This window comes from Equus asinus, chromosome 25 (genome assembly GCF_041296235.1).
Source record: "Equus asinus isolate D_3611 breed Donkey chromosome 25, EquAss-T2T_v2, whole genome shotgun sequence".
NCBI classification, from domain to species: Eukaryota; Metazoa; Chordata; class Mammalia; order Perissodactyla; family Equidae; genus Equus; species Equus asinus.
Window position 1 is genome coordinate 11,877,890 of NC_091814.1, and position 13,109 is coordinate 11,890,998.

The 13,109-nt window shown below is 48.0% G+C and overlaps 4 non-coding genes across 4 annotated transcripts; 2 read left to right on the forward strand and 2 right to left on the reverse strand.

The window, feature by feature from the left end:
- Positions 1-661: 661 nt before the first annotated feature.
- TRNAH-GUG (transfer RNA histidin (anticodon GUG)) lies at positions 662-733 on the reverse strand. The gene has a single exon. It is a non-coding gene; the product is annotated as a tRNA-His (tRNA).
- A 750-nt stretch (positions 734-1,483) lies between these two features.
- TRNAN-GUU (transfer RNA asparagine (anticodon GUU)) lies at positions 1,484-1,557 on the forward strand. Its single transcript has one exon. It is a non-coding gene; the product is annotated as a tRNA-Asn (tRNA).
- Positions 1,558-9,529: 7,972 nt separating this feature from the next.
- Positions 9,530-9,603, reverse strand: TRNAN-GUU (transfer RNA asparagine (anticodon GUU)). The gene has a single exon. It is a non-coding gene; the product is annotated as a tRNA-Asn (tRNA).
- A 750-nt stretch (positions 9,604-10,353) lies between these two features.
- On the forward strand, positions 10,354-10,425 carry TRNAH-GUG (transfer RNA histidin (anticodon GUG)). Its single transcript has one exon. It is a non-coding gene; the product is annotated as a tRNA-His (tRNA).
- Positions 10,426-13,109: the final 2,684 nt, after the last annotated feature.

Here is a 13,109-nt window from a genome sequence, read left to right on the forward strand (position 1 = left end):
AAGAATCGTATATTCATTGTTTCCCCTGGTTGAGTCATCAGGATTGAGGGTCCTGTAGTCACGTTACCATAATTTATGTGGTTGTTGTTGAGTTCTTCCAGTTGTCCCATCCTGATGGATACCATTTGGCTTGTGAGTGGCTGCTGACAGGCATTTAAAATCTTTGAGCTTATACAACACAGAGAGGTTAATAGATGGCCCTAAGGAGAACCATAGACAAGGACTGAAAAAGTCCTCGGAGCACAGAGTCCCAGGAGCCAAGGTTTAACCAGCTAAACAGGTCTACAGAAGAGGTGTCACTTATCTGATGAAAAATTTTACCTGGTCTTTAAGATCTTTTAGATTTTGAGTAACACAGAAACAGTATTTTTCATCAATTGTGCCACTGAGCCTCCTGCTGAGCAGTCGGGCATCAAGGACGCTCCTCTTTCGGAGTACCACTGAAGATAAACCATTTACTTCAGTTTACTTCGGCTCAGCCAAGGAACGGAGAACGTCCCCATCCCCATGTTAGAGCACTGTAGGATTTCCTTCCCTTCTGACCGCCTCGCTCCTGGTATACGGTGGAAAAAGCTGCTCTCTGGCCCCCAGGTAAGGGGCGCAGCCCGGTGCAGGATTCAATACATAGTAAAAGCAAAACGCCAGGCATGACAGACAACAGTGCCGTGACTCGGATTCGAACCGAGGTTGCTGCGGCCACAACGCAGAGTACTAACCACTATACGATCACGGCGCGCCACAGTCCCAGGGACAGCTTCTGCCCTTGCTGTATGCATTTTCATGTAATATCATTCCAATTATGTCGCTGCTTTGTCCTTGCACAACTGCGGGTACTCCTGTTCTTCTCTCCTCTATGCATGCTCTTCGTTTTACACCCCCCTTCCTTCCTTTCAATTCTGATATATGATTTAAAAAAAAAAAATCAAACGAAAAAATTTTCATCTCCCCAAATCTGACCCACGCCTCTGCACAGGCCTCCTGGGAAGTCTCATTGTCCTCGTCCACGCTTCCGCCTCTTCATCTTTACCCCTTTCCACCATCCCTCACCCCCTTTTGCCGGGTCCCTCCCGCCACCGGCCGCAGCCGAGCCGAGGGGAGTGAGTGGAGCGCCGGCGGCGCAGATGGTCGGGTGAAGGCGGAGCAAACGGGAGGAGCCGTCCGTCACCGGAGTGCACGGGGCGTTCAGCTTCCCTTGGGCCCCACTCGGCCCAGGCCCGGGGGGTCGCGGCCCCAGGCGTCTCCGTGGTGCTGGCAGCTGAGGCGGGTGTGGAGCAAGGCGGGGCGAGGCCGCTTGGCTGCCCTTCTGCCTCCGGAATCACGCAACGCTCGGGTCTCAAAGGCGACGCACACGCTGCGCCGACTCCGCCTGTCGGGTTTTCCGAGGCTCTGGAGCCGGCACTGCTGTCCTGCAAGGGCGGGTGGCTCGGCCTAGCGTTGAATCAGCGCCTGCTCTGTTGGGGGGACTGTCGTGGGACTTCTGCGTGTCTCTGTGGCGCAATCGGTTAGCGCGTTCGGCTGTTAACCGAAAGGTTGGTGGTTCGAGCCCACCCAGGGACGAGTGTCTCGCCTTTTTAGGCTGTAGACGTGTTTGCAGTTGTTCCTACTCTGCACGTCCTCTCAAGGTAAAGGCGGAGAGAGGCCTCCTCCGCTGGTACCCTCCTGTTCTCTGTGTCTTGTGCCCAAAGGGGGCACCTAAGTCAACATCAAAGGTCATCACAGGTCCTCGCGGAAGAGCTCGGGAGGAAAACAGGTCTCTGGGAGTACGGAAATCCCTGAGAGAGTACACACATCGTCGTGACTCGAAGTTCTTTTTCACAATGTAGTTTCTTCCATCATTGGTTTGGACTAGTATTTAACCCTTTCCATACACTTTTTAAATTCACCTCTTCCAGCCTGGGCGACGCTTTGGGCTCTGAGGCCTGACCACAAGGGAACTGGTCTGTCTGCCCTTCTGGTGTAGCTTTAGCACTGTGTGCGGCAGAGCCAAGGACATGCTCTTTCCGGACCTCGGTTTCCTTCTGAGTAAGGGGCGCCCTTGGCTCTCAGCAGGTGAGGAGCGGAGCCGGTCTGCGCCCTGATCGCTGACCTGGCTCAAGCGGCTCTCCTGACAACGGCACGTGTACAGGCTCCTTTTCGTGCCCAGACCAGCTTGACCGGGGGAGCACGAGGCTCCGTCTCCGTGCCTTTGCCTGGAGACCCGGCTTCTTCGGTTGGTTTTCTTTTGTTCCGTCACGCAAATCAACCAGATCCGCAAGTGTGCTGGGAGGGGGAAAGCCAAGTGTGCTTCACAGGAAAGAAGTTCTTGGTTTTGAGAGACATGCTACCTGTCAGCCTGTAGAGAAGATTTCGGCGACAGATGAGAAGGTTAGGGGCTCTCTGGATCTCAAGGTAGGCTGAAGTCAGCCTAGTCCTGCGCCCGCCTTGGACTCACTGACTGTGTCCTGGTCTCCAATGTGACTCAGAGCAGACAACCGAGGCCGGTTTCCTAGCGCTGAGTAATTGAAGTTGTGCCACGTTTCTTGTGAATGGAAAATGCAGCTGCGGCTGCACCTCCACGCCCCCTCCCCTCCTTTTGTTTTTCAAAGGAGAAGGTAACGTTCAGGAAAAAGCAGCATGTTTTCGCTCGGTTTTGGGCCGGAGACCGTCCGTGTGAGAGGCAAACAGGATGACCACTACACTACAGAAACAAAGCACGTGGCAACAAGGATATACCTAAGGAAACCTTAGGTCCTGCCACAACCGGTCGAGACACACCCTTTTTTAACTGAAAAATGTCCCAGGAAGCACCAGAGTCCTCGGGCAAGGAGACTGCTGCTCCGGAGAGGCCGTGGCTCAGGGTTTCGTGCCAGCCCCGAAGCGGGGACCCTGGGACCACACAGTTTGACTTCGGGGTCCCGGATCACACACAGGGTTTCCACTTTCAGGACTAGGCGCCCCTGTGCAGGAGTCGCCCCGGCTGATCCCAGCTCCCGGAAGCTGCAGGAGCCGGCGGGTGGGTGCGTCTGAGCCTCATGCGCCCCCCCGCCGCCCAACAGTGTGGACGTCGCCCCTGCAGGGCTGTGGACCTGCGCCTCGGTGCCCTTTTCATGCCCTTTTCAGCGGTCTCTCGGCTGTCGGCAAATGACCGGTGCTTCGAAATCTCCGAGAAACCCTAGGACCAGCTCTCTCCTCTGCTCTAATGCGCCGGACCTGCGCGTTCTTTCCTCGCAAGCCCTTTCGCCTTAGCGCTTCTCTGCTGTCCTCTCAGCAAAAGCAGATCTCTTTGATATCCTGTGGGCAAAAGAGGTCCCTCTGGTTCCTGCCCGGGCTGATTTAAAGCCATTGAGAGAGGCCTGTGGCCGTGATGGCCATGACCACCTAACAGAGTGCGGTAAAATCTAGGCCATGGAACAGAGCGAAGGTAAGTACGCCCAGGAAACCGCTTTTAGTGGCACAGAGCTGAAGAGCGGCACAGCTGTGACTGAGGAGGGTGGAATCGCCTGACCCTCCTCATTTCATTGGCGTCTATTCCTACCTGACGTCTGTGATTCTGAGACTTGGGTGGGCTGCCTTGGAGTATCTCTCCATGGCTCTGCTGCCAGACCTGAATAGTCTGGTGCTGACACGTGGTGTGACCAAAGCCAACTTCATAGCTGCCATTAAGTATTTGGAAGAAGGTGAAGAGGAGAAACCTCAAAAAATAGATTTTTAAAGTTTTCTCTGTCCTCCCCCATCTTAGTGTGTATGACATTGGCTTAATTTAGCACAAGCACTTTCTTAATATTCGGCAGTTTCTCACGAAGTTAAAAAGTATACCTACCTTGTTACCTACTAATGTAGGTGCTTCTATTTACTTCCCGAGAAAAATGAATGCATACATCCGAAAAGCCTTCTACAAAACTGTTCATAGCAATGTCATTTATGCTAGGCAAAAGCTGGACAAAATCCAAATGTTCATGGGCAGAAGTGATATACAAACCATTGTATATTCATATAAGGGATTAATACTCCACAGGAAAAACAACCAAACTACAGATGAGGCAATAACATTCATAATCCCCCCAAACAGTACGTTCAGCAAAAGATGCCTATCAAAAAAAATGCTTTTCAACTCCTAAAACACATCTTTTTTAGTGTACCTTTCTCGTACTCCTGTGGAAGTCGACTTCCATGAAGGGTCAGAACAGAAGAGTGGCTCCCTCTGAGGAAATTTGAAGGGAAAATTCCTGGGTTGATGGAAATGTTCTATACATTCGTCAGGCTGATAATTACAAGGTTTTATACATTTATTATGTTATGCTGTATGCTTTTTAAATTTTTAACATCAAAAATAAAGTTTATTTTTTAAAACTACAGAATTCTCTAAAAGAATACTTTAGTTCTTGATTTTACTCTGATATACATATATATGTTTACTTTTATGTATTCTGTAAAATCTGTGAAGACTCTAATATAAATTAGAATTTTTACATCTCCTAGACAGTGCTAGAACTTTGGAACATCTTAATTCCTTTTACTCTCCTGATTTTTGAGTTATTGGCATTAATTTTGCTGCAACATCTATTTTAAATCACATAGACATTATTATTATTATTTGAATAGTAATATTTATTTCACTTAACCACATATTTAACTTATCCATTTCTCTTCATTCCTTCCTTCATTTTCCACATTTCCCTGGGGATCATTTAACTTCTGCCTAAAGAGTGACCTTTTGCATTTCCTTTGGTTAGGGTCTGCTGCTTATGTGGTCAGGTCTTCACTTCACTTTCCCTTGAAAGATATTCTGTCAGGGATTAGCAGTGCATAGTGGGTTGGAAATTACAGCCTTAGCCCTTCAATAGTGTCTTTTTTTTTTTTTTCTGCTGAGAATTCAGCTCCCAGTCTTTGGTCAGTGTAGTAGGAATTTCTCCCCTCTGGGTGCTGCTATGAATTTTTCATCTGTCTTTGATGTTCAGCCATTTGGGGTGTAGTTGTCTTGTCCTTATCTTAGTTGGAGTTCACAGATCTTCTTGCACAGATGGTTTGATAGATCATACTGTTTTTTCCTTACCTGTCCGTAATATCTTTCAATATTGTTTCTATCTCATTTTCTGACTGCTCCAAACTCTGAGACTTTAATTGCATTCATGTTAGGTCTTTATGACATAACTCATACCTTTTTTACACTGTTTTCTTAATTTTTATTCCTTTTAGATCTCTATGATTCAACTCTGTGGAGAGTTTCTTGCTAGATACCTATTTTCAGGTTAATAATCAATCTGCAAGTGAGTCCAAACTGGTATCACACTAATCCATTGACTTTTTAAAATGCTAACTATTACATATATTATTTGTATAATTTTCATTGACTTTAAAAATAGATTCTCTTTCTCTGGTGAAAGAGAATTTTTATCGTGTCATCTATTTTCTGAGTAGCTAAAAATGTCATTTCATGTTTCTGTCTGATAACTTCAACGCCTCAATCACTTGTGAGCCAGTTTCCATGGTTTGCTTTTTCTCTCTAGCTTCTGTTCCTTTAGAGTCCTAGAATAGTGATTGAATGATGAACCTGTTGTGTGAAAAATGATGGATAGTTTGAATGATGTCAGCTTTCTCTGAAGATTATTCACCCTCTCCCCCAGCAGACAGCAGAAGGGCAGATCACCTCAGTCCAATCCATCCTTGAATAAGCCAACTTGCAGCTTATTTGCACTCATGGGAAGCATCAGCCTACAGCTAGTTTGCTCACACTGCTATGCTGTATGCAGCCAGGGCTCCTACCTGAGTCTTTGGGGGATTTCCTTGGCCCCTCCTTTTTGATGAGTCCTGAACTTCAATTTTTATCCCCTGAGCACCATGATACTGCTGAAAATTCCACTCTTTTTCAGCCACACTCTGCTTGCCTTTGTGGCCTCTTACATGCACGTTGCTTAATTTGCAAATGTTTTCAGGGAAAATCTTGTACCAAGCATCCAGCTCACTTACCAACCCACTCCAGGATCTTGACTCCTCAAGTCTGAATACTTGGACAACTCCAAGTCGTTTTGATATCAACCCTGATATCCGTTTCCCTATATTAAACCAAGTATATATGGGGTTAAACCAAAACACTCATTCCCTGCCTACTCCCTGGCTTCCTGGCTCCAGAATCCACTGTCCTCCATGGAAACAGACACTGCCAAGCACAAGTACCTGGATTCGTTATCTCCTCCTCGAAAAGAGATACAGGCTGGTGGGAAAGCTGCTCACCAGCAGGGCCCTATGCTCCCCCTCCCCTACCTAAAACCCTAAATAAAAACCCTTCCTTTTAGCTTTTCAGGGAGCTTGGGATTTCAGCATTAGCTGCCCTCCCTCCTTGCTCAGTGCTGTGCAATAATAAAGTTCCTACTTTTTTCCACTACCCCTGGTGTCAGATATTGGCTTGCTGAGCAATGAGTGAGTGAACTCACTTCAGGTTCGATATCAGTTTCTTCTTCTTTTCTCTCCGGATCCATGAGATGACTTAAAGTGCTGCTGTTTTCTCTGACTCTTAACAGGTGCCCTCTCCCCAGCTTCTCAGTCTCTTGTTCCTTGTCAACAAGTGACAAATGCCCTAAGGGGAAAAGGTAGAGAAATAGTTTCATTCCAATGAGCTCCTCTCTCTCTGGAGTTGATCCTGTGGTCCTAGCTGCATTGGTATTTCTCCAAAGACTTCAAACAGAATTTGTTTAATCCTTTATTTAGTTGTTTTCAAGATGAATGCTGGCTTACTACAAATACTCCATCATAACTGAAAGAAGAAATCTTCTACAATTCCCAGATCAGTTATATTTTCTTCCTTTAGTTTCTTAAAAATAAAATGAAACCAAAAACCGAATTCAAAAGATGCAGTCTCTGGTACATAGCTGGATGTTTCTTATAATACTTGCAGTAATGTGACTGGATATTAAAAGCTCTTGCTAGAAGCATGTGCAAAATATAGTCTATTGTGAGCTAAAGGATCAGCATATCTGTCTAAGGTCCATGAATCTGATGAAGCTGGGTCCAGTCCCCTGCTGCGGTGTCTCCATTGTCAGTCAAATTACCATCAAAATCACCATGTGGGGCTAGCCCGAGGCAGAGTGGTTAAATTCGTGCATTCTGGTTCAGCAGCCCAGGGATTCCCTAGTTCAGATCCTGGGCACGGACATGGAACAGCTCATCAGGCCTTGCTGAGGTGGCGTCCCACATAGCACAAGAGGCATTCACAAGTAGAATATACAACTATGTACTCGGGGCTTTTGGGAGAAGAAAAAGAGAGGGAAAAAAAAAAGAGAGAAGATTGGCAACAGATGTTAGCTCAGGTGCCAATCTTAAAAAAAAAAAAATCATCAAGTAACTAGTTTTCAAGATGCTGGTCGCTAATATAGTCCTAATTTATTCTGGGGCATGTTGAAAGTCGGCAGTGGTACCATGAGAAGTAGGAAAAAAACACAAAATAATAACAATGATAACAGATTTCTCAGAGCTTTACCCTATGACCAGCATGGTTCCTCAGTGCTTGACTGTGTAATAATTGATTTAGTCCACATAATGACCCTCAGATTCTGAGTATAGGTTGTTAAGATCCCTTGTTGCAGAGAAGAACACAGAGGCACTGTCAGGTTGAACTAACTTTCCAAGGGTCCCAGCCCTGTGATGGTGAGAGGCAGCACTCAAACCCAGGCAGTGTGCCTCAGAGCCCTTGCTCTTGGCCACTATGCTTGCCGTCGCTCTGTTCCATGGCCTAGATTTTACCGCACTCTGTTAGGTGGTCATGGCCATCACGGCCACAGGCCTCTCTCAATGGCTTTAAATCAGCCCGGGCAGGAACCAGAGGGACCTCTTTTGCCCACAGGATATCAAAGAGATCTGCTTTTGCTGAGAGGACAGCAGAGAAGCGCTAAGGCGAAAGGGCTTGCGAGGAAAGAACGCGCAGGTCCGGCGCATTAGAGCAGAGGAGAGAGCTGGTCCTAGGGTTTCTCGGAGATTTCGAAGCACCGGTCATTTGCCGACAGCCGAGAGACCGCTGAAAAGGGCATGAAAAGGGCACCGAGGCGCAGGTCCACAGCCCTGCAGGGGCGACGTCCACACTGTTGGGCGGCGGGGGGGCGCATGAGGCTCAGACGCACCCACCCGCCGGCTCCTGCAGCTTCCGGGAGCTGGGATCAGCCGGGGCGACTCCTGCACAGGGGCGCCTAGTCCTGAAAGTGGAAACCCTGTGTGTGATCCGGGACCCCGAAGTCAAACTGTGTGGTCCCAGGGTCCCCGCTTCGGGGCTGGCACGAAACCCTGAGCCACGGCCTCTCCGGAGCAGCAGTCTCCTTGCCCGAGGACTCTGGTGCTTCCTGGGACATTTTTCAGTTAAAAAAGGGTGTGTCTCGACCGGTTGTGGCAGGACCTAAGGTTTCCTTAGGTATATCCTTGTTGCCACGTGCTTTGTTTCTGTAGTGTAGTGGTCATCCTGTTTGCCTCTCACACGGACGGTCTCCGGCCCAAAACCGAGCGAAAACATGCTGCTTTTTCCTGAACGTTACCTTCTCCTTTGAAAAACAAAAGGAGGGGAGGGGGCGTGGAGGTGCAGCCGCAGCTGCATTTTCCATTCACAAGAAACGTGGCACAACTTCAATTACTCAGCGCTAGGAAACCGGCCTCGGTTGTCTGCTCTGAGTCACATTGGAGACCAGGACACAGTCAGTGAGTCCAAGGCGGGCGCAGGACTAGGCTGACTTCAGCCTACCTTGAGATCCAGAGAGCCCCTAACCTTCTCATCTGTCGCCGAAATCTTCTCTACAGGCTGACAGGTAGCATGTCTCTCAAAACCAAGAACTTCTTTCCTGTGAAGCACACTTGGCTTTCCCCCTCCCAGCACACTTGCGGATCTGGTTGATTTGCGTGACGGAACAAAAGAAAACCAACCGAAGAAGCCGGGTCTCCAGGCAAAGGCACGGAGACGGAGCCTCGTGCTCCCCCGGTCAAGCTGGTCTGGGCACGAAAAGGAGCCTGTACACGTGCCGTTGTCAGGAGAGCCGCTTGAGCCAGGTCAGCGATCAGGGCGCAGACCGGCTCCGCTCCTCACCTGCTGAGAGCCAAGGGCGCCCCTTACTCAGAAGGAAACCGAGGTCCGGAAAGAGCATGTCCTTGGCTCTGCCGCACACAGTGCTAAAGCTACACCAGAAGGGCAGACAGACCAGTTCCCTTGTGGTCAGGCCTCAGAGCCCAAAGCGTCGCCCAGGCTGGAAGAGGTGAATTTAAAAAGTGTATGGAAAGGGTTAAATACTAGTCCAAACCAATGATGGAAGAAACTACATTGTGAAAAAGAACTTCGAGTCACGACGATGTGTGTACTCTCTCAGGGATTTCCGTACTCCCAGAGACCTGTTTTCCTCCCGAGCTCTTCCGCGAGGACCTGTGATGACCTTTGATGTTGACTTAGGTGCCCCCTTTGGGCACAAGACACAGAGAACAGGAGGGTACCAGCGGAGGAGGCCTCTCTCCGCCTTTACCTTGAGAGGACGTGCAGAGTAGGAACAACTGCAAACACGTCTACAGCCTAAAAAGGCGAGACACTCGTCCCTGGGTGGGCTCGAACCACCAACCTTTCGGTTAACAGCCGAACGCGCTAACCGATTGCGCCACAGAGACACGCAGAAGTCCCACGACAGTCCCCCCAACAGAGCAGGCGCTGATTCAACGCTAGGCCGAGCCACCCGCCCTTGCAGGACAGCAGTGCCGGCTCCAGAGCCTCGGAAAACCCGACAGGCGGAGTCGGCGCAGCGTGTGCGTCGCCTTTGAGACCCGAGCGTTGCGTGATTCCGGAGGCAGAAGGGCAGCCAAGCGGCCTCGCCCCGCCTTGCTCCACACCCGCCTCAGCTGCCAGCACCACGGAGACGCCTGGGGCCGCGACCCCCCGGGCCTGGGCCGAGTGGGGCCCAAGGGAAGCTGAACGCCCCGTGCACTCCGGTGACGGACGGCTCCTCCCGTTTGCTCCGCCTTCACCCGACCATCTGCGCCGCCGGCGCTCCACTCACTCCCCTCGGCTCGGCTGCGGCCGGTGGCGGGAGGGACCCGGCAAAAGGGGGTGAGGGATGGTGGAAAGGGGTAAAGATGAAGAGGCGGAAGCGTGGACGAGGACAATGAGACTTCCCAGGAGGCCTGTGCAGAGGCGTGGGTCAGATTTGGGGAGATGAAAATTTTTTCGTTTGATTTTTTTTTTTTAAATCATATATCAGAATTGAAAGGAAGGAAGGGGGGTGTAAAACGAAGAGCATGCATAGAGGAGAGAAGAACAGGAGTACCCGCAGTTGTGCAAGGACAAAGCAGCGACATAATTGGAATGATATTACATGAAAATGCATACAGCAAGGGCAGAAGCTGTCCCTGGGACTGTGGCGCGCCGTGATCGTATAGTGGTTAGTACTCTGCGTTGTGGCCGCAGCAACCTCGGTTCGAATCCGAGTCACGGCACTGTTGTCTGTCATGCCTGGCGTTTTGCTTTTACTATGTATTGAATCCTGCACCGGGCTGCGCCCCTTACCTGGGGGCCAGAGAGCAGCTTTTTCCACCGTATACCAGGAGCGAGGCGGTCAGAAGGGAAGGAAATCCTACAGTGCTCTAACATGGGGATGGGGACGTTCTCCGTTCCTTGGCTGAGCCGAAGTAAACTGAAGTAAATGGTTTATCTTCAGTGGTACTCCGAAAGAGGAGTGTCCTTGATGCCCGACTGCTCAGCAGGAGGCTCAGTGGCACAATTGATGAAAAATACTGTTTCTGTGTTACTCAAAATCTAAAAGATCTTAAAGACCAGGTAAAATTTTTCATCAGATAAGTGACACCTCTTCTGTAGACCTGTTTAGCTGGTTAAACCTTGGCTCCTGGGACTCTGTGCTCCGAGGACTTTTTCAGTCCTTGTCTATGGTTCTCCTTAGGGCCATCTATTAACCTCTCTGTGTTGTATAAGCTCAAAGATTTTAAATGCCTGTCAGCAGCCACTCACAAGCCAAATGGTATCCATCAGGATGGGACAACTGGAAGAACTCAACAACAACCACATAAATTATGGTAACGTGACTACAGGACCCTCAATCCTGATGACTCAACCAGGGGAAACAATGAATATACGATTCTTCTGTCTGACTACATCTATAGTGGTAACTGAGAGTAACACTACACTGGTGGAGCAGGCTGAGAACATGACCAAAAGGGGAAATTGTTAAAGTCAAAGACAAATGGAGATCAGACTTGAAAATTCCCTGAGCAGACAAACCAGTTTCGTTATACAAGCAAGTGTTACTTTAGATTGCTTTGCAAAACAAGTGGACTTAACTAGAGCCACTGCTTGTGAGCAGCTCTGAAAATCACAATGAAACTTAAACTGTTCCCCAAAAGTGGCATGAGGTAAGCGATTTTAACCAGTTCCCTATCACCAGTAAAACTCGAGTGTTATAACCAATCCCTGTGAGGAATAAACAGCCACTGCCTCCTCACTCTGTGAGCTGCTTTATAACAATATGACTCTGAGCCTCATTCCACATTTGGTTTGAGCGCTCCCAATTCCTAAATTGGGCACAATAAACTTTTACTTATGACTATTTCAGTGATCCAGTGGTTTCAGTTCTGCTGTTTCTGCACTTTTGGCACCATCTCAACATTTTCATCTGCCAGATTGGCCCAACCAGAGAACTCCACTTCATACTCTTTTTGTCATAGAGTCCCAAGGAGGGTCCCTAACTTGCTACACTGATCTTTAGGTGCTATGTTGAAAATTGGAGGCTGAGGGAGAGCTGACTTTTTCTGCATATGAAAGAAGAGGAGGAAGAGGCAGAAATACAGAGAGGGGAAAAATAGGCAGGAACCAGAAAACCGATTTTTTTCCCAGTAAATAACTAACTCTTTATTGGTAGATACACTTTTTGAGGGATGAGTTACTATTAATTAATTATATTGCATGCCCATACTAAGTATTTGAAATAGTTGTAGTTTCTTTTGGTGTGACATAGATTCTCTAGGGGCCAGTCTGGTGGCCCAGTGGTTAAGTGCGCACGTTCTGCTTTGGCAGCTCAGGATTCTCAGGTTGGGATCCCGGGTGTGGACACGGCACCGCTTGGCAAGCGATGCTGTGGTAGGTGTCCCACATATAAAGTAGAGGAAGATGGGCACAGATGTTAGCTCAGGGCCAGTCTTCCTCAGCAAAAAGAGAAGGATTGGCAGCAGATGTTAGCTCAGGGCTAATCTTCCTCAAAAAAAAAAAAAAAAAAGATAGATTCTCCATCACACGGTCATGTAAGGTTTCAATCAATATTTTTTTTCCAAGTAATTTTATTGGGATTATAATGGTTTCTAACATTGTGTAATTTCGCGTGTACATTATTATTTATCAATTCCTGAATACACTTCATCGTGCTCACCCCCAGTAGTCTAATTTTTACCCATCACCATACATATGTGCCCCTTTATCCCTTTCACTCACCCCCCCAAACCCCCTTCCCCTCTGGTAACCACTAATCTATTCTCTTTATCCATGTATTTGTTATCTTCCACATATGAGTGAAATCATGCAGTATTTGTCTTTTTCTGTCTCGTTCATTTCAAGAAACATCGTACCCTCAAGTTCCATCCATGTTGCTGCAAATGGGATGATTTTGTCTTTTTTATGGCTGAGTAGTATTCCATTGTACATATATACCACATCATCTTTATCCATTCATCCCTTGATGGGTACCTGGGTTGCTTCCACATCTTGGCTATTGTGAATAATGCTGCAATGAACATAGGGGTGCATACATCTCTTTTGATCATTGATTTTATGTTCTTTGGATAAATACCCAGTAGTGGGATAGCTGGATCGTATGGTATTTCCATTTTTAATTTTTTGAGAAATCTCCATAATTGTTTTCCCTATTGGCTGAACCAGTTTACATTCCTACCGGCAGTGTATGAGGGTTCCCTTTTCTCCACAACCTCTCCAACATTTGTTGTTTTTTGTCTTGTTGATTACAGCCATTCTGACTGGTGTAAGGTGATATCTCATTGTAGTTTTGATTTGCATTTCCCTAATAATATGTGATGTAGAGCATCATTTCATGTGTCTGTTGGCCATCTGTATATCTTTTTTGGAAAAATGTCTGTTCAGGTCCATTTTTTGATTGGGT